The sequence below is a fragment of the Chenopodium album genome, chromosome 9 (genome assembly GCF_948465745.1).
Source record: "Chenopodium album chromosome 9, dcCheAlbu1.1, whole genome shotgun sequence".
Lineage (NCBI taxonomy): Eukaryota > Viridiplantae > Streptophyta > Magnoliopsida > Caryophyllales > Amaranthaceae > Chenopodium > Chenopodium album.
This window is the reverse complement of record NC_137842.1, coordinates 13,846,536-13,866,368: the sequence shown is the minus strand read 5'-3', so window position 1 is coordinate 13,866,368 and position 19,833 is coordinate 13,846,536. Positions and strand designations below refer to the sequence as shown.

Below are 19,833 nucleotides of genomic sequence, written 5' to 3'. Positions count from 1 at the left end.
TGCGCGCCCGCACAGCCTCACATGTGCGCCCGCGCATAAGCCGCACAGCACCCCGCGCACAACAGATAACTTGGCTTCTTGATATCCTCTTTCTTTCGGCGCATAATTCCTACAAAACCAAAGCATGGAGATCAAAATAAAAACAAAGAAGATAAATTAAATAAATTAAGAAAATAAGCTAAAAACTATTAAAAACCACTTAAATACTCGAAATCAAGATAAAAGACAAGAATAAGTAAATAAAGAAATAAAGGACAAAAAGGGTTAAATTATTGGAAAAATAAGCCGAAAAACGACTCAATAAACACCCTAAAAAGTGGCATAAAAGTCACTTATCAATATAATATAAATTTATAATATGTTATTATTGAAAAATGAATATTATATAAAGAAGGGGTAAAAATTGAATGTATTTGTAAAATATACAAATAAAGTTTATTTATTATTTTTTTTATGATGAAAAATATACAGATTAGCCTAATGTGTATGTTATATGTATAATGATGGTTTATGTTTTGTAATACTCAATATAAAAGTATAGATATAGATTAGTCTAACGCATTTGTTCAAAAATACATGAATCAAGGTAAATCTGATTATATATATATATAAGCCAAGCTAATCACTAAGGATTTTCACTTTCTTAAGAATTGCTTTAGGATTAATTTAATCTTTTGGAATCCTAGGCATGGGATGTATGCCTTATAAATATCAAAATATGGCCTTGTTAAGTTACTCTGGGTTTATTTGCCCAAGCTTTTAGAAACTATTTCTAGAGAAACTCTTGCTTGGCATAATTGATAATGAGAGAGGAGAGAAAGAGAGGACAGAAAGAAGAGTAGGGTTTTTTTTTTTTCCTTTTTAGATGGGATATTGTATGTCTTTTTGTAAAATATTAGGGGTGTTTTTGTCAATAAAAAAATTTCATTAAAGAGAAAAATTGCTCCCCGAGAAACTGTATTTGAGAAACTTTAAATTGGTGCTTCTCATTCTAGCCTCTCTAGAAGTTATTTTGGGCTTCTTGCAAAAGTGTTTTGGTTTCTAAAATTTTCCTTGTTTGGCCCAGTTTCTATTTCTTGGTTTGAGAAACACTTTCAGAAACTAGGCCAAACAGCTCCTTAGTGTTTGTTGACGAAAATCAATGTCCCAAACTTTTGATTGCAATATATTAAAGGTTATATCCCATTCAAATCAACATCAACATCAAATTTGTAGAGTTAACCCGATTTTTGTACATATATTAATTTGCTTTATTCTCCCTCACTACAACAAAAGCTTTTTCGTCAATTCTTTTTTTGAATTTGAATATTTTCACTAAAAGTGTTGTGTGGAGAATTGTTTGGTCTACTGATTAAAACCATGAGTGGCCATGGATGAGAGATGGTGTGGAATGATTTTCTACAAAAAATTTTTTTTACTAAGAGTACACTCAGAAAAAAAAAAAAAAGTAATAATAGGTAAGATAAAGGTTCCTGCCATAATAGGAACCATCATAGGTCAACCCTTGATGCCCCGGTGATAAGTCAATGCTACTAAGCCCAGCTATTATTACGATAGTAAGGTTTAGTATAATGTCCCTATGCAGGTAAGTACATCATAATGGATATATTACTAAACATGAAGTATAAAACAATGAAACCATGTTATAACATATAACATTTTTTTTTCTTGGTTTTGACTTTTGAGCCTAGTTGTTAAGAGGGATGCATTACACCATGGAAAAAAATAAAACTTAAGCTTTCAATAATGTTCATTACTACGTTGTCATGCCCACTCAAAATGATAAAATGAAAATGAAATTTTACCCATAGTAGTAAAGGAACTCCAATAATTATAATCAGCCTTCTGTCAAACCCTTCTGTCAAACTAGTCAACAAGAATAAAATACAGAGCTACCTTCATCCTTTGCAAATACTTTCGCTAGATTACCAAAATTAAGCAGTACCAGCTATATCTACAAATAGCATGATCAGCTGGTCAAGCCTTCCTCTTATTTACGATACTCCATCTCTCCACCTCTTTCTTAGCAACTGTAACATAGAACTCTGCCCCAAGCATGTCGTGAATGTCAAGATTCAATGAGGTACTCAAATCACACAACTCCAATACAACTTCAACATTTATATTGAAGCCCAGAACGGCCAAGACCCGAACAACATTCGCAATCCTGCATATGTTCTGCCTTGTTTCCAAGGGAGTGTAATTTTCATCGAGATTCATTTTGCTAATGGAATTCGCATTGGTTTTCTCAGATTCATTCACATCATCCATTTCTATACTGTCTTTTTCTACAGTGAGTTCCCCAACCCAGACATAACCATTACAACCAAGTATTAAGAGAGCTCCATACTGATCTAACTGGTGGAAGTGCTACTTGCGTCTTTCCACCAAATAGGAATGGACAGTGATCAATTGACCCCTCTCAAGCTGCATCAACAATCATCAAGTAATGAAAACAAAGTAAAAAAGAACTTGCTGGTACTATTCCTAAAATTTAGGGTCCTAATAATTACAAAATAAAGTGTAACATGTTCTTGTTTCATTCTATGTTGAAGCAATTACAAATGAACATAAAAGAAACATTAACAACTACATACTTAATCCTTCTATGCAGCATAGTATTCTAGAAATGGTGATTTGAATCACTAAGCACTAAGATGAAGACCTAAAATTTTTCAAGGACAAGTGAAGGCCCAAATAAAAGATAGGATGTTAAGGATGATTGAAGAATAGAAAGCTTGAAAGATGAAACGATACCTTCCCGTACTTATCACTCCTTGCATGTAGCTGCCAAGTACCATCGTGTTGACTATTACGAACCTCAGCCTGTGCGGAAGGCATATAAATACAAAAAAAAAGAGAAATTTGATTACTTGAAGTTGTCATACACCAAAGAATTAAACAGCTGAAAAACCAAAGAAACTTACAGAAATAACATCATTCTCTACAAAAATATCACTCATGTTGAGTTCATCAACTGTTATACGCTGCCTCTAGTAATGACAACAAACTGACGATTAAATTTTACCATGTTGATTTCAGAAAGCAAACACATATATAGATGAGTACATCATTTTTCAAACAAAATTTACAACATTGACCAATCAACTATGACTATGATTCCTGTAGGGAATATTTCAAGCATTACCCCAAACTTGAACCCCACTGTGATCATACACTAAAGTACGGTGGCGTCCAAAAGGAAAGAAGATAGAGCAAAAGAGTCGCCAACAAGTTTTAGGAACTTGTAAACCGTTGACAGGGTGAAGGTTACACCCCTTAACGATCCAGGAGATCGTCAACTCCAATAGGTCTGGAACCATGACTGGAAGTTCGTGGATGAAGGTACAAATCCAACTTAAAAGAGATTGAACATGCCCTAATAATAGGCCTCTACTTTATTCTGATCGTATTCATGTGCGCTTTCTGACTAATATGCAATCATTAGGATTAACCCTAAACCTGTTTATCCTATGTTGGTTGAATATTAATGCACAAACAAATCTATTATTGGCGATCACTTGAATTATAATCACATTAACCCTAAACAAGATTATTAATTATCTTATATAAGCGTGATTACAAGTACCAATTCCCTTTAAACATGCATAAAAGGTGTGATCAAGCAATAACAAATAAATATCAAGCAACATAATAATAATCATAAATCATAAAAATTATAATAATCACTATTATAATCATAACCAAAATAACAATCATAATAAAAATAATCATGTTAATAATAAAGCATAATAATAGCAAGATCCTAGGCATGATACTAACAAGATTAATAACAAACCCTAGCATGTCACTAAACATCAAAGATAAAATATATAGCCCTAACATGATACTAACATGAATATTAGGAAGGAAATAGGAAGCATCACAAGAATCACAATTGTCATATTTGACATTAGAAATTATAGTTATTACCCTAAACATGATACTAGGAAGATCAAAACATCCTAACATGATTTCTAAATCATAATATCAATACATCAATTGAAGCACTTACTTGGATGCCTCGTATCTCTTTCTAATAACAAAATACACACGTTAGTAACTTCAAGGAAAATAATAAAATCAAACAATTAAATTAAATAATTGAAATAGAGATTTGGGACCAAACCCTCAGAAATTAAAACCTTTGACGTCTAGGGCGAAGGCAACTTCGAATTTGGCTAGGTGTGTCTAGATCTTGTGAATGCGGAATTTTGTATGCAAAAAGCTAAAGAGAGAGAAATCAAGAGGATCTTGAAAACTAGAGAGAATAAGAAAATTAATAGTTTTTGATGATTATTTGATGAGAATTGATGATTTTTTTGATGATGGAAAACGGAGGTTTTTAGGAGGCTATTTATAGAGAAATTAGCCGGATGGATAGAAAAACGAATCAGAGTTTCGAAGAGAATAAAACGATTTAGCGCCAGACACTAGACATTAGCGCCAGGCGCTAAGGCTAGCGCCAGACGCCAAGTCTTAGCGCCAGGCACTAATCCTGTCGTCAGGCGCTAGAAACCAGCTTCATGCGTTTTTTTAATTTTGATAAAATTTAGCCGTACATAAGGGCAAAATCGTATTTTCCTTAAAAACACTTCTTTTATTCTGATTAAAACTCTAAAAAGTCAACCAAAGTCAATTTATCAATGCTAATTAAATTAGGAATGAAAAGAACCTTCTAGAAGAATCTAGAAGACTAAAATCAATTCTAATTGCATTAGGAATGATAAATCAATATTAGGCCCTCCTTTAGATCATTGGGACGCATATAAAAATCAAACCGGGCCCAGTTTAGTAATTTGGCCATAACTTCCTCATTACTCTTCGGAATTGGGCTTATAATATATCGTTGGAAAGCTCTTTTCAAGCCCCATCCAACTATTCTATTATTGGACCCTTTCTATGGACCAAACCAAACTCGATTGACTTTTTTCTTAAAATAGATTTTTAAAAACAGAGAGAAAGAAAAGAATTAAAAACTCAATCGCAACACTAGACTTTCCACATTTTCACTTCATTCGATTATGATTCGACGTGAAAGGTACTCATCACTGGGTTTGGTTTTGGGGAGACACAAATGGGTGTCTACAATTCCCCAGACCCATTCACAAATATTCATGTTACCAGTAATATTCATTTCTTATTCATTTAAAGGTGATAATAGAAACTCTTATCAACATATAGGAAAGCAAGAGACAAAATAGCTTATCAATAACAACTTTACAAGATGAAAGTGGCCTTATAAACAATAGGATTTCCATGTCCTAGAAGCATCTGTTAGCGAGCTCCCCTGTGGCACGCTTAAGTATAACAAAAGACCAGATGTAGTGAGAATAAGCATATATGATACTCTGAAAGTGGAGACAACCTTGCAAGAAGAACCTGGACACCTAAAAAATGCATCTAATACCATTCATCTCAACATCAGTGACACTTAGAGCGCTGGCCAAGTGGCCAGTCACCCTCTCTTTAGTTATTGTTTTCTTCTTTTCTTTTCACCGTGTGTGTCAATGTGGCAGTGATAACTAAGTCAAGTCGCAACAATTTTCCAATCCCAAGGATAAGGTGGTTAACATCGTACATCAACAATCATGGAGGTTGTAACATTGATTTATATATTTTTTTTATTATTCCCTTTATCTCACTAACATACTAGTGAGGTTAGCATAATTGGATGAGGGAAAAAACAGGTTAGCTAGCATTATCATTCTTCTTTACTGTCTCTTTCTCCAAATAAGCACATCCTATCCATACATAGAATATTTACTATATACAATTTTACCACTAAAATCTAAGTGATAGTCGAAAAGGTGCAGTGGTGAGTAAAGGTGGGCACGGGTCGTGCCGGCACGCGGGCGGCATTAGCCCGGCACGACGCCGGCCCGGCCCGGCACGACGGCCCACCTGTGGGTCGTGGGCCGTGCCGTGAACCTAAAAATGTAGTTTTAGCACGGGCACGGCGGGCGGCCGTCACGTGGGCCGGCACGTGGCATGGGCACGACACGAGGCACGACCCGTGCCAACTAGCCGTTGGAACTAGCCGTTTCCCAACAGCTCTAAAACGGTTAGTTTTTGCCATTTTCCCACCCAAAATCCCTATAAATACCCTATTTCTTCTTCCAAAATTTTCACAATTCATCGACTCATCTATTCTCTAATTTTCTTATTCTCAAATTCCTAAATCTTACTCTCTTTCTCTATTGTGCAAAGAAAAAAAAAATTCCTACTCATAAATTTTACATTTTTACTATTATTAGTCTGCTACCAAAAAAAAAAAAAAAAAATCTTATATTTACACTCGGGAAATTATAAATTCTAGAAATTATAAGTTCGAAATATTATAAATTTGGGAAAGCAATTGAATTGTCATTGTAAGATCCAACTCAACTTTATTTTAATTTGTTATTGTTATTGTTACTATTATTATTATTGTTGTTGTTGTTGTTGTTGTTGTTGTTGTTGTTGTTTTCTTGGAACAACTTAATTATATAAAAACTACTTTCTATTTTTATTGTGGATAATTTAGATTGTTAGTGAAAATTATTTTTGAAAACTTAATTTATATAAAAACTACTTACTAATTCTTTTTGTTATTGTTATTATTATTGTTGTTAATTGTTATTATTATTGTTATTGTTAATTTGTTATTGTTATTTCTATTATTATTGTTGTTGTTATTATTATTAAATATCATGGCATCAAAACCGAACACTTCCTCCTCCTCTAGAAAAGTCAAGTCAAAACGTAGGGAATCACCAAACCCAAACACTTCAACCCCTAACACCGTTCCTTCCAACATGCCCTTTCACTCCCCTAACATGCCCTTTCCAAATACTTCCACCCCTTTCTTTCATCCCCAAACCACGGGAGGGTACGAACAAATGGATGATATAGCTCCTTGGACTATGCCTAGTTCGGGATTTCAACAAACTCAATTCTCACCTCATTTATACGGATCACAACATGAATTTTCTATTTCTATACCCAAGTGATGAGTGACATTTATGTCACTCTTAGGGAGTAGTTCTAGAGTCATTTTCGTGTTTATTTTATCTTATTTTTCCCTTTCTTTCTCTTATTTTCTCTTAATAATATTTCTAGTTTATTTTGGTAATTTTGGTGCGTTTTAGTTCATTTTCTTTATTTTATTAGTTTTAGTCTATTTTCGTATTTTATTTTTACTTTCTTTGCTTGTATAGTTTTTGTTTAGTTTTTATTAGTTTTAAGTTTATTTTGTTATTTATTTGATTTTATTTATTTGTATAGTTTTATTTAATCTTTATTAGTTTAGTGTTATTTCTCTTTTTCTATTTTACTTTATTTTACCTTTATTTTATTTTATTTTATCTCTTAGTAATCCCCTCGTGTTTTTGGTTATAGGTGTTTCGGGTTTTATGTCAAGTGGGTTCGGGTTCCAAGTTGAGTCAAACGCCAAACAAAGCTGCTGCCCAACCTTATCCATCACCGCACCCTTCATTATCCTACACCACACCAAAACACAACACTCTTCCCCTGCTCCCTCACGCAACCACGCACATCACCATCATCCACCTTTCCCCTGCTCACTCACCCTCACCACCAAAATCACCTCTCACGCAACCACAGCAGCCCCACAGCCGTACCCACCAACACCACCACACACCACCAACAGCCACGACAACAACCATACCACTAGCAATCACCACCTGACCACCAATTGCAGTAGCCACACAACAGCAGCTACCCCCTACTCTCACCACCTCATAGCTGCTGCCTCCTTCAACCAACACAACTCCCCTGCACCAATCGACTCAACCAACAACAGCCACCAGTCGCCAATCCCCAACCCATCCAATTACACAGCCGCATACCAGCCTCACCACCAACCAACACAACTCCCCTGCTCCAATCCGCAACAATCAACCACCACACACCACCAGCCTGCAGCCCACAACCACCACCAACTCGCAATTAACCGTAACCTACCACAACCCAGACCACCGCAACCACACCTCAATTCTACCACCACCGCGCAACAGAGCAGCCACCACCAGCATCAATTACAACAACAATTGCACCTTACCGTCACCAATTCGCACAGCAACATCCCCAATTTACAGTAAATCACAAATTCTCAAGTTCGAGCAAACCGTTGAGGGTTCGGCCGAACGTCGAGTCAGAGACTTTGGGGGTTTTGTTATTCGAAGAGGAGTGGTCGAACACACCCATGGTTCGACCGAACCAACCCCGTAGTTCGGCCGCACCAACCCATGGTTCGACCGAACCATTTCACGAGCTATGCACATGGCTTTTAATGAGGATCGAACGGTGGTGTTTTCTTGGTGCCGATTTTCAATGATGATGAGCGGTAGTGATTTGATGATGATGGTTGTTAGTTTGATTTGGTGAGATGCAAAACATGGGATCATTCCCCCATTTTAGAGCAGCCAATTTCGAAGAAGAAGGAATGGGGTAGCTGATGGTTTGGTGGGGATTTGTGGGTTTATTCGATTTTATTTTCTTTTTCTTTTATTTTTATTTTCTTTGTTTTCTTTTCTCTTTTTCTTATTTTCTTTCTTTTATTTTTTTATTCTTATTTTAGTTTTCTGTTTTTACTTTTCCTTTTAATTTATTTTATTTTATTTTCTTTTTCTATTTTTCCTAGTTTTATTAGCTTAGTATAAATACCCAATTTTGGGGTAATTAGAAAGAAGAAAAAGAATGGAATAACTATCTATTCTTCTCTCTAATTAGTTTTAGGTTAGGTTAGGATTAGTCTTCTTTGGTAGAGAGAGAAAGTGAGGTTTTCTTCATTAATGAACTTGGATTTTGAAGAAGGAGCTTGTTCAATCCTTTGTAGACCTTCATCTTCAATTAATGAGCAATTTCTTACTCTCTCTCCTCTGTTTTTATTTGTTTATTTTGATTATTATTTTAGTTGTTGGTATTGCTTGTTGATCATGTTGATTCTTGATTATTTGTTGATTAATATTGTTATTATCATGATTAGTGAGTAATTTCCCCATTAAGGGGATGGTTGTGGTGTAGTTGGACCTTGAGCATGTTCTAGGGTTTAGAATTGATTTATTTGTGATTAAAGTCTTTATATGCTTGATATTCTTTAATCTTCTTGCAAGTGCACATTGTTGGTTGATTAAAGGTGAATCTTTGCTAACAAGAAACGGAAGTTGACTTAGTTAAGGTTCATTACTATCGATTGTTATTTAATAGTACCTCCTAGTATATGGTTCTAATGTGGAAACATTGAGGCTATGTTAGGAGAAGCCAATTGACCCCGGAAGGCGGCTAGATTGGATTCTTAATTTCGATATTCGAGCATGTTTAGTTCATAATTAATTCAATTTCTATGCCTTTGTTTATGTTCGAGTGAATGCTATACCTAAACCATTTCCCTTAATGTTTTATTTCTTGTTTTAGCATTTTTAGACTTTAGTTTTTTTATCCCCTATTCCGGACTAGCTTAATGTTGATAACATTTGGTGGTGTTTACCGTTCTCTGTGGTTCGACCCCTATGCTTGCCTTATACTCGTATTAGGTTTGTTTAGGTTGTATAAATTGTATTTGATCTAGGGATAGACAATTGACGACGCGTTTATTCCCTTGTCACCAAGTTAGCCAAACACAAGTCTCCGGGTCGAGTGAACAATCCACCCAAATGCCTAACACCCAAAATCCTAACATATTAGAGTGGTGTACCGAAGAGGAATTTGCTCAAACCAAATGAAAGAGTGAAGTTTGGGCACATTATCAATTAAGTGAAAATGGAACCAAAGCCCGGTGTCGGATTTGTGGTAAAATTATCTCGGTCGATACCAAGGGAGGGACGGGACACCTTAGTAGACATTCAAAAAAATATGGCGGACCATCTAAAATCCAACCCAACCTAAAATTTCTCATTTTCATCCACAAGGCTTCATTTACAATTATGAGAGAGATATGGATGAACTTGGGAGAATGATTGTACATGCCAAACAACCTTTTCGTTTCGTCGAAAATGATGCCTTAAACAACTACATTAACCGAGCACTACAACCCAAACACAAAAAAATCTCCCGAAAAACCGTTCGATCTGCTGTCATAAAGAATTATCTAGAGTATAAATTGAAATTAGTAAATGAATTGGCTAATCTTCCTAGTAGAGTTTTTTTAACTGCCGATGCATGGGATAGTGGATACGGACTTCACTATTTATATGTTACTTGTCATTGGTTGGATAATGATTGGTTGTTACAAAAACACATCATTCACTTTAAAATGCTTGAATACCCTCATACCGGTCTTAACATTTCTCATCATTTAATGGAAGCCATTGATGCATATAGTCTTAGGGATAAAATCATGTCTATGACTTTCGATAATGCAACTTCTATGACATATAGTGCAAATTTGGTTAAACCCCAATTGACTGATGTAATATTATTATATGGGGATGCACTTCATGTTAGATGCATTTGTCATGTTCTTAACTTGTGTGTGAAGGATGGAACACAAGCAATTGGTCCATTTTATCACAAAATAAGGAATGGTATTATGGCTATTAATAGCTCTAACTTGAGTTATCAAGAATGGAAAGGTTTTTGCAATCAACAAAGGATAAAGACTATAAAAATAGCACCGGATTGTCCAACTAGGTGGAACTCCACCTATGATATGTTGAGTCGGGCAATCGAATACAAGGTTCATTTAACACTTTTTTATAATATGGAATTTCCACAATGTGCTTTACTAGAAGATGATTGGGTTAATTGTGAAACATATATGCAGTTTTTACAATTACTATACAGTATGACACATTGTTTTTCTTCTGTATATAATCCTTGTTCCCATTCTTTTCTTAGCAATGCATGTTTACTTGCACAACTTTTTGTCGAACACCGATCACAACATGATTATCATGGATATCTTCCATCTATGGATGAAAAATGGTGTAAATATTACAATGATATTCCTATGATTTATATTTTTGCTTCTATTTTAGATCCTAGGCAAAAATATGATGACACTTTTTTATTTATTGATATTTATTGTAGTTACATAAATTTTGAAGATGATGTTGAAAAATTTAAAAATAAGGTCACTAATGAGTTTTTCTCTTTATATAGAGTTTATGAAAGTAAATATGGAACCATGTCTCGATTTGCCCCTTCTCAAACATCCAAAAACGTAAATAAACGGTCCAAAGGTTTATTTGCACAAGTTGCTAACATGATGTCCAAGTTTTCAGGTACGGAATCATCATCAACTAAGAGAACACAAAGAAACGTTTCGAAGTTGCAAATGTACCTAAGTTACGACTTCATGAAAGGCATGGACGATGAAGAGAAGTTTGGCCTCGACATCCTTGATTGGTGGAAATCACAAACCCTAAAACATCCAATTTTGTCGGCAATGGCTTGTGATATTTTTGCTATCCAAGTCTCCTCCGTTGCCTCTGAAAGAGCTTTTAGTGCGTCGTGACGGGTTTTAGACGATAGAAGAAAAAGACTAAAACCCGAAACACTTGAAATGTGTGTTTGCTTCAAGGATTGGTTGGATGCCGAAACTCGTTCTCAAGATCGTACTTATGCACAAAACGACGATGACGATGAAGGAACGTCGACTTCTTTTAGTTCTCATACTTCTCAATCAACTCAATTGGCCGATGAACTTGAACCACAAGGAGACGAAGATGAAGACGAAATAATAATTACATTATTACATATTTACATTATACACTATTGTATAATTTTTGTATTATCGAACTTCATATTCCGTATAATAAATGAAGTTATTTATACACTATTGTACGATTTTTAATTATAATTAATTATTTGTATTATTGATTTATCATACCGGCTACTGGCATATAATAAAATAAGTTATTCTTCAATTTTTGTGTTTTCGGATTATCGCACTCGTATTTTTTTATTATTATTATATGCGTTGTTGTTTTTTGCTAAATTAATAAAATTGTTTTTATTTGTTTATATAAACTTAAACATAATTAGATAAATAATTTATATAACCTAAATTAAAATAAAGTTGTTCAAAACAAAATATATTAACATTAACATAAACATAAATTAATCACATTATTTATATAAAATTAAGTTGTACTAAAAAAACATATATCGTTTTTTATTTACATTTATTATTATTTTTTTTATAAAAATAAAAAATTAAAGTGGCACGGTTTGGCCTGCGGCCCGGCACGACACGGCCCGCCAGGCACGTAGGCCGTGCCGTGGGCTGGGGTGTGCCAAATTTAGGCACGACACGGCTCGCCGCGGAGCCGGCACGCCACGGCCCCCACCGCGGTACGACCAGGCACGACCCCCATCGCGGCACGGCCAGGCACGGCCCGCGGCGGCATGGCACGGCCCATTGCCCATGTTTAGTTGTGAGTGAAAGAAAACAGAGACACATTACAATGAGTTTGCAGCTGCAACGGGTGGTGAGGGAAGCTGGTGGGGAAGCAAGGATAATAGGACGAAAAAATGATGACTAGACACTAAAAGAAACGGTGGTGAGTAGGCAAGGAAGATACTCTGCAGTATTTTGTGACTGCTGTGTTTTGTCAACCACTTAACCCAAACAACATATTACAGCAAAGGCATTTACAATCTTTTTCTTCCCTATCTCTTTCTTGATTCCTTCCCCTTTCCTTTTCCCTGAGTGTACTCGATGAGAAGGGTTTATGGAGTAATACAGTACATATCAACCCCTTACTAGTTACTAGAACATAGTAATCCAATAAACACATTAAAAGTCTAATAACAATAGTAGGGTAAAGTAAAACGCGTCTGTATTTAAAAGTACCTAAATGAAGGCAAACAATTTGGAGGGTTGAGCAAGGAAAACCAACTCATCTTGGTGCTTCACATGCTAGATTTAAAACACTTTTGGTATGATCCTAATTTGTAAATGTCAATAACAGTTCACAAGGTGCAATTTTTAAAGTTTCTAGGTTTGTTCCCAAGAATTTAAAGATTAGAACATCACAAATCAGTACTTGATGCCCTGATGCATGGTTTGGTGTTGGATATGAGAATTTATTTAAACCATTTTCACAAAGAAATAAGAAAGCTCAACTTGCCATTGAGCAATATGAAGAGAGTACACTTCGGAGAAATATAGGTTTAATAAGTACATAGATATATCAAACCGGTTAGTCTAATTTATTAATCTAATGCCTAAGGTTTTGGAGTCTTAAAAGTTATTGGAAGTAAAACGATTGATATATAAATAACCATCCAAGAAGCAGCAAAATTTTCAACTCAATATTAGTTATAACTTCATAACAGAGTGTCATATACTTCAATAAAAGGTGCATAATAGAAGAAATTCCGAGTAACAATGCAAAGCATGGAGAGACAGAGTGGACAAACAAACATTAACAGTAGTTAAGAACAACATATACTTGGATACCACCAGGTAAAGTCACTGAAGAAAGCATAAGAACAACATCTTGGTTTGAATGGATCTCAACTCTCCACCGTTTTTTAGCAACCTGACATTCATTTTCAAATTTAGCTAACATTTCATATTCATCAAAACTTCGAAAAAAATATAATGAGCAGATATCAAGTAGACTAACATGTCATAGTTCAAAAACGAAATAAATTGCATATAAATTACAAGCCATTAATTCTACTACAAACCATCATATCCCCTCTTTTCACAAGACTTGTTAGATTTTCTCAAAATACACTTTATAAAAATCAATTTTTATAGTTTTTGCCTATCGATATTTTTCATGTTGGCAAACGCGCCTAAAGAAACATGTCAACTAAAATGAAACGGAAGAAGTACTACGTATAGGTTATACTCCGTACCATCTAAGTTTAATTCATAGCACTAAGCTAGCAAAATACAACAATTACAAATTATTTCAACAACTATATGTTCATTTGATCATACGTACACTTAACAAATAAATTTATAGCATTAATGTAATACCTCGTATATTTATACGTATTTTATTTAAAATAAGTATTTTGAGAAGTATTTAAATAAATTAAAATGTTTTATTTAAAGTATTTTAATTATTCATTTTAATAAGATTAGAAATATTTTATAAAATGAAAGTTTATTTAATTAATTATTTTATTTAAGTTGGGGTTTAATTTAAGAAAGTTTTATTTTAGTAAACTTTATTAGGGAAGAGATTAGGAAAGATTAAAAAAGGAAAGTTTAGGGAGAAGGGTTTCTAGAGAAAGGGTATAAATATTTAACACTTGAGGCAAATCAAACTTTGCCCAGAGTGAAGATAACCCAAGGTAAACTTCTCTTCTTTTCTCCTTATTTTTCGTTTCCTTTTTCTTTCTCTTTTTCCCCCGTCCCCTTCTCGACCTCACCCTCACTGCCGGCCACCACCACCACCACCACCAGTGGGCCGCCGGCCACCAACAGCACCAGCCACCGACAACAGGAAGCCACCGGCGCTGGTAGCAGCCGTGGTGGCTGTCGGATGCCCCCCTTTTCGAACAAAAAAAATTAAATCTTTTTGTTTTAAAACTATTTTAATGATAGATCTAATTATTGATTATGAGTTTTGTGATTTGATTTTGATGTTTGATTATGAGTATCATGTAAATTAATTTTCAGATTTTATTTTTAATTGAAAAGCCCCAATTTTTGAAACCCTAGGTTCTTGATTTATAAATTATTAAAGGGTTATGATGTATAATGGTTTAAACCTTTGATTAAAGTATTTTAAGGCTTAATTACAACAAGTTTTAATTAAAATAAAGTGCTAGAATTTTTGGTAGATCATTTAAAATCAAGTTTCTTTAAGTAATTTTAATTACCCATTAATTGGGATTAAAGTATGATATTTTAAATATAATTTCAGCTTGTTTTAATTAAATTATGAGGGGTTTTATAATAGTATATATTGCTGGAAATTTGTGTTGAGAGGATTTTAATACCCTTCCATGATTTTAAATTGTAGGAGACTTCGAAGTGAGTGATTTCTATTAGTCGTGACAATTTTAAGATCGTATACAAGATACATTTGCGTACTTAGCATAATTTTATTGATGTAGTAGCATGCTAAAGGTGTTTAATTGATTACAAGTAGTATCATGCTAGATTTGGAATGGAAATTATGATTTGGTTGTTGTTGGTGATTGAATTATGAAGCATGATTTATTTGTGATGGATTTATGGATGGAAAATTATAGTTTGGAATATTGTTTATGAACCACACTTTTATTTATGGCATGTTAGAGAGCATGTTTAATTAAACTAAATGTTTAATTTGGCTTGGAATATTAAAAGGGAATTTTATTATGGTTCATATAATTTTTATTGATGCTTTAAGCATGGGAAAGGAGATATGTAAGTGTCTAACTACATGAGGAATAAATTATATGTCGGTGCCTTGATGCCCTTAAGGTGTTTTTAACACCGAGGGATAGGATTTGTGGCGCTTTATGCGTTTAAGGTGTCATTGGCACCGAGGTAGATTTAAAAAGGGTTCAACATTAAATTTTATGTGGTCACTAATTATTCAAGAATTAAATTGGTATGTTTGATTGTTTAAATAATTATTGTTGATTGAATGATTATGGTTTGAGAGTCATAACTAAGTTTAATAATATGTAAATAACGTAAAGTGAAAGAGATTACGCACCAAAACTCTTAGAACGTATATACCTTGAGTATGAACATATGGGGGGAGTTATGGGGTTTTATATTTAATCATAGCTTCTATTAAAGTACAGGGCGCTGTACATTCCTTTTATTATTATTATTATTATTATTATTATTATTATTATTATTATTATTATTATTATTATTATTATTATTATTATTATTATTATTATTATTATTATTATTATAAAAAACAAAACGTACAGAGTCAATCAATTTACAAGAAATTGGTAGGGAGCCGAGATACAATCTGGGCCCCCACCCCTCTAGCTATAGCGAACCCGATCCTACTGAAGATGTGAGCAGCTGCACGAGCACCAATATCCTGAGTCTTAGCGAACGCCTGAACCCGCTTCAGCAACGCAATAGCATCCTTCTCTAATTCCCCCAACGAAGAAAAGGAGAAAGGAAGAAAACCATAGCCAATAGCCCTGCAACGCGCCCCATACTTGTCCCGCTTCCGCTGAGCCGCCGCCGACACAACACGACCAAGAACGAAGTCAGACAACCCCGATTGTGTCAAAGGTGAAGACCCCGTCAAATCAACACATACATCAAGGCCTCTATCCCAGGAATAAAGCAGCACATCTGCAGATCGTAGAGCCCCGTCGTTTCCTCCAATCAACCCAATGTTAACCTCCTTTCGAGCAGAGATTCCAGACCGAATACAAATATCAACAAGGGTGTCACGAACAACATTGTGCCGATGTTTAATACCCACCATCCCAGCACAAGACACATTCATAGTCTGACCCAAACCCGATATCGGGACCGTCCGCAACCAGGCCGAAGAGTGATCCCCCTGTTGGGACTTCCATAAGGCTACCTGACGCGGAGTTAAGGAGAAAGTGGAATCCGCAGATGCAGTGACCTTCGTGAAATATATATCTGCCAACTTTTTCATGAGTTTGGGGGCAGCGATCTCACTAGGGTTACTCAAAAGGTCGGTCTCCGCAGCGCTGTTAAAAAGACTAAGAGCACCATCGAAGGCCGGTCCCGGACCAACAATACCAGAATGGCGAAGAAGCGTAGCCTGAAGACCAGAAGACTGCAGACGCGATGCAAGGAAAGCATAAAGCCGAACATCACCCGCTGAATAGACACCCAAACCACCATAAGAAAAAGGTAAGGTGGCAGGAATTATTATTATTATTATTATTATTATTATTATTATTATTATTATTATTATTATTATTATTATTATTATTATTATTATTATTATTATTATTATTATTATTATTATTATTATTATTATTATTATTATTATTATTATTATTATTATTATTATTATTATTATTATTATTATTATTATTATTATTATTATTATTATTATTATTATTATTATTATTATTATGCGCAGGAATTTCGCCACTTACGAGTGGTTATTTATGCTGACACGGTTAGCTCCTGTGTCAGTAACCTTAATTTATTAGGGGAGATTAGATAGAAACCCGTTCGATGCGTAATCAACGCTATATAAATTATGTAGTTGTCTAGTTGAGAAGTTTTGTTGAGTGTTGCATGCTTGAAAAACAGGTGCAACAAGGGAAGTTGTGTGTTGATAGGTAAATGCATGTTAGTGTCTTAATTACGCTTATGCACTCATCTTTGCTGATTGTGTGTTTTGTGTGTTTGTTGGCCTTGTCTTTATCTTGGCCCTATGATGACCCATTTTTAATGGAGAGTAGTGGAAACAAGTAGAGATAAGCTTTTCAGGTGATGAACCATATTCATGAATGGGAATGAGTGAAGAGCGAATCATGCTAGTTTCTATAAGTATATGATGTGTTTAATGCTTTAATTATCTATATATGATATTATTATGCATGACTAACACAAAAGTTTTAAAGTTGGTTTGGTTTTAATAAGGGCCTATAATGGTTCCAAGTTGTAGGTTGATTTTATTTTACTTCGTTTGACTTTACTTTCGTTGGTTGACTTTTCAAGTTGACTTGTTTTGAATGGTTTTGAAATTTGTCATCCGCTGTGTGTCTTTGATAGTTGCATGAGTCGTTTTCACGGTGGCAGTAATATCTTAGATATTCCAATTTAAAGTTTTAAACAGGGCAAAATAGGTATTGAGAAAGGAATTTCTAGGGTGTTACAATTAAACCAGCAATAAGCAGCTAATTAAAACTGACAACATATCATCAAATTGGCAAATTCTCATGCATATACCTCAACAACTCGTCCAACAATGATATCTCCCGCATTAGGCTTATACTTACAGCAGTCAATTCATTAAAATAACTTAAAAAACAACTTTCAAGCATGAAAACAACAGAATTTCTCAAACTTATTGTATTGACGAACATGGATAGCAAAGAGCGAACAATAACAAGTTTATCAACTCGATCGACATGACCACACACAGTTGCAACCACTTCGCCGTCAAGTTCCAATGTTCCATGTCCCCTTCAAAACAAAAACAACAGTGACGATTAAACATTTTCTACTCACACTTTATATCAACTGATTTTTCACCACATACCCCTAAGTTTTTTGTTTATTCACCATATAACCATGAAGATTTTTAAATTCACCATATACCCCTGAGTTGCTACAAAAATCACCATATACCCTTAATGACAACAAGATGAGTGGAATTGGTTAATTATGTATTTAAACTACGTTAGATCTCTCCCCCAGTCCCCTGAAACCACTATTGTCCTTTCTTCAATCCTTGATACCACTCCAAGTCTCCATAATCATATTTGTATGATTCATATTGAGGATGAAAAAACAAAATTTGAGGTGATTTTGGGGATGGAAACAAGAAATGTGAGTGGTTTCGGAAGTAAGGGAATGTATTTAGGGTGGTTTCGGGTCATAGTTAACCCTAATTATTGACGAAGTTAACAATCATTAATCATTAAGGGTATACAATGAATTTTTGTGAAAACTTGGGGGTATACGATGAATTTACAAAAGTTCATGGATATATTGTGAATAAACAAGAAACTTATGGGTATATGGTGAAAAAATTGTTATATCAAATCGTTGCAAATAATATGAATCAGATGTATTATATATAAATAAGGGATTCGAGAAAAGAATACTTGAGGATATTATCTTCATCGTTGACGGAAATAGTGTCAGCGACGGTGACTGAAGCGTTGGCAGCGGATTTGGAGGAGAGAGATTGGAGTTTTTCTAGGGCTCTTTGAAGTCGAATCTTTTGGGTTTGATTCAATGACAATTCTATTTCTCTCATTTTCTTCTTCGGTTATTGTTGTTATGAGAGTAGCTTTTACTTCTGCACTTGTTTGATTCTTTCTTTGAATTTAGTTTTAGAGAATTGCTTTAATCCTTAAACCCTGGCTCAGATTTTGCATACTTTTCGTTGAAGCCCGCCTTGTGTCTTGTAATTTATCATTATTCGGCCTTCTTGCCAGCTGGAGGTATGGGAAGCTTGTTATTATCGATTAAACATTGGATGGCCTCCTTCGGCTTCCAACAACTCTCGGTAGTATGCCCTCTACCTTGATGGTACTTGTAATGAGCGTTAGAATCCCAGTTAGGTGACCTGTTTTCGGGTGCTGGATCTTAAAGAGGTCCAATAGGAGTGATGAGTTCTTTGGCATGGAGTCGATCAAAAGCGATATCGTAGTTCATCCCAATAGGGGTGAATTCTTTCCTTAGTTGCTTCTTAGGTCTTTGGTTATCCATGGCTAAGACTTCGTTAAGGTCAAAGGTGCTAACACTGTTGCTAGAGTAGGTGTTTTCGGAAGAAGAAGGATTGTCGTTCTTCTTTCCTTTCCATCCACTGTTGTTACTATGGTTAGTAGCTTTTTGTTTTGCAAGGTCATCTTCAATGTCAAAACCTATGTCATAGACAGCTTTGAAAGTGTTTAAATTGCATTGATATTTTAGGTGCCTTTGCTATTTGTCTTGGAGATTCTTAATGAACATCCTCACTGATTCCTTTTCAGTAGGAGTTTCAACCATCTTAGTAGAAGTCTCCCTCCACTTGTTGAATAAAGAAGTAAATCCTTCGTTCTCCTTTTGCTTTAACATTTCAAGTTCTCTATGATTAGTTTCAACCTGAACGTTGCACTTGTATTTATTTATGAAAGCATTTATTATGCCATCCCAAGAAGAGGTTTTCTCCTTTTCAAGGGAAAAGAACCATTGTTGAAAAACGATTTCTAGAGATAGCGAGAACAAAGCATGGAAAACCTTCCTGTCAATCCCCT

At 34.8% G+C, this 19,833-nt stretch overlaps 1 pseudogene; it reads right to left on the bottom strand.

Moving 5' to 3' along the window:
• Positions 1 to 1,977: 1,977 nt before the first annotated feature.
• LOC145557463 (exosome complex component RRP4 homolog) lies at positions 1,978 to 18,851 on the bottom strand (annotated as a pseudogene).
• Positions 18,852 to 19,833: the final 982 nt, after the last annotated feature.